Source organism: Helianthus annuus, chromosome 16 (assembly GCF_002127325.2).
Source record: "Helianthus annuus cultivar XRQ/B chromosome 16, HanXRQr2.0-SUNRISE, whole genome shotgun sequence".
NCBI classification, from domain to species: domain Eukaryota; kingdom Viridiplantae; phylum Streptophyta; class Magnoliopsida; order Asterales; family Asteraceae; genus Helianthus; species Helianthus annuus.
The window spans coordinates 103,301,967-103,304,960 of record NC_035448.2 but is presented as its reverse complement, the minus strand read 5'-3'; positions in this window follow the sequence as shown (position 1 = coordinate 103,304,960).

The window sequence follows — 2,994 nt, the reverse complement described above, 5'->3', positions numbered from 1 at the left end:
ACAACAAATATGAGACCAAAGGTAGTGACAGGACCTGCTAGGTTAAAGGGTTCAAGGGTTTCGATTAGCCTAACGCAGGTCGTGAGGTTCCCCCACATTTGCAGTATGTGGAGTTGGATCAAGTTGTTGTTATTGTTCTTGAATCCTGGATTGAAGGATCTTCAACCCAGAATATTTATGTTGTTTATGTATATTGTTATTTGATGTTTGAAGTGAAGAATAAATTATGCAAAGAACACAATCTAGAGAGAGAAAAGAGAATGGGGAGTGTAAAATCTGAGTCAAGGTGTTCTATCATTTATAGAAGAATGTATCTTCTATAAGAAGTAACCTTTGATACTTGATCCGTGACTACAGTGGAGGACTTGACCATTTTGGTTAATGAAAGGCTTTTGACCTGCGGATAATAGAGTGTGTGCTCCCACATACGCCGAATGCTGCTGGATGGGAGAGTCCACACGTAATGGGAGAGTCCACACGTAAAGTGTGATGTGCTGATCACGGCCTCGTTCCTTTTGCTGCTTATGACAGCTACTCACTTTCGAACCCTTTTGGCTTTCAACCTTTTAAGCTATGTTGTACTCTGACTAGTTTATTAAGCTTTAAGCTACCAACGTCATCATCTATTGATTGATTAGAAGAACATATACATGTTTTTATGAAAGTAGCAACAAACAACTGAATAAAATATTAATCAATTACAATCAAATTGTATTAGTGATGGCAGATTGTAAGTTGTATTGTTTAGAACATGAAAAGTTAAAAAAGATATTCTATATAAATGTCGTCATCACTATATCCCTAATTATCTAGCTTACAGGCCACTCACTTGCACTCGGCCCATTCTAGTTTTTAATATTTCAGTCCTTAATTCATGGTTTCAGTTAACTTAGGTTCTTAGACTGGTCACACCCCGATATTTCAACACATCGCCCGGTGGGCCTGGTTGGGGAGTATCGTGACGTAGATTGGTATCATCATTACACAAACACACAGAAAACATAACGGAAGTCTTGGGGTTTAAAATATTATTACAAACGTAAATGTCCGAAAGTTCAAAATAATAATTAAGACCGTTCGTAATAAAGATCCACAGGCGGATCGAAAAAGTACAAAAATGATATTAACAGACTACTAGGCTTTATGCAAAGGAGTTGCAAATTCCTCTTCTAGCATTACCGAGCAACTTCCAACCTATTTACATAACCTTACAAACTGTAACTTAGGCTTTTGAAAATACGTCAGTTTATACTGGTAAATACAATCAACCGACTCATTTTGAAAACATTTCAAAAATGTTTTAAGTGCACAAGGTATATAATTTTCATATATAACTTGGGACAATTCAAAATGATCTTGTATACAGTTTTACATGCCTATCAATACATATGGGGCCCAGTACTAAACACCGAGACATGATTAACCGACACACCACTTAAACCCACAAAGGGGTATCCCCAATATGGGTAAGAAAAACATTTTATAATAGCATTACCATATGTCAGGTGTATGCCTACTACTAGTGCTCGGTCGTGGCCATTTGCAATTAAATGAGACGAGGATATCCAGGACACGGTCGCGTAAACCCTCAATGTTTATGTTATCAGACAAAACAGATTAAAACGGGTTATGAAGATTTTGTAGTCACAAGCAACATTTGACCCCATACCCGACCAAGCGGTTATAATTTACCGTATCCCAAGCCCGTATAGGGAAAATAGGTTAAGAGTATTTACTTGGGCTAAAACTCGTCTTAATATGCAAGAATTATAAATAGCTCAGCCGTAATCAATTAACTAAGGCTGGTTGCAATTTACCAGAAGGCCCTAGTCTAGAATGAATGGTATAAATAAACAATTAGAATGTCAACGGGTCCTGGTCCTATTCAAGTCATAGACTTGGACCAGATAACTTAATTTAACAAAAACGGTACGATACGCTTGATTAAGCGGTGACCGGAATAGAATGTGGTTTAAACCCAAAAAGTACTAAGACTTGTATAATATGGGTAGACAAAATACATTCTAGAATTTGAAGTAAAAATGATAAGATTTGACCCGTTTCGGTAAACTTACGTAAATTAGTTACATAAGCTCAACCATACTCGTATAAGAGATATCGGGTAACCGGATGAGTCATAAACAAGTTCTATATGCCAATATACTTTAAATAAGTTGTAACAACAGTAGGTTAGCAACTCATATGACCATGGAGGTTTTAAAATCAAAATATGCATCATAAGGGCATTTTAGTCATTATACAACATAATTTGAGAACTTGCGTAAAATCTGAGTAATGATCAAGTACCTGCTATGAAAACACTTTAATTATATTATATTATCAGTAGGTAATAGATTTTGTATGATAGTTGTGGTTTAAACCATACTATGCGCCAAAAGGGCGTTTTAGTCGTCGACTGACATAATTTACGATCTTGTATCAAAACTCGGGTTATGATCAGAATCATAATACCAAAATATGTTAATTCTATTAACATATAAGTAGGTAAATCATTAGCAAGTTCATTGTTGATTAAAAACCATGTTTTATACAAAACGGCATTTTGGTTAAAGTTAGGCATATTATAGAAACTTGCATAACAACTCAGAATCTGATTATGATCATGTAGTATAACCTCAGAGGGTTATCCTACATTATATTACGATCACAATACAACTTAAATTTAGTAGCTAACTATACTAAATCAGGTCAGAATCGAATGTCAAAGCAGAAGTCAAACTGCTCGACTTTCAGTTACGAACCGACCTTAAAACTGGAACTGACGAGCCGAACATGTTCATACATGTTTTAATATCTATTACCAACTTATTTAAGTGTCAAAATACTGATCATAACATTTATATAATCAGTTTATAAAGTTTACATAAAACAGACTTTTGACTTTTTAAGTTAATAAACTTTGACCCGTCATTTGACCTAATTAACGTGATTTTTAGGATGTGCCCTTTTGAGGGATTAACACCAACCTAATTA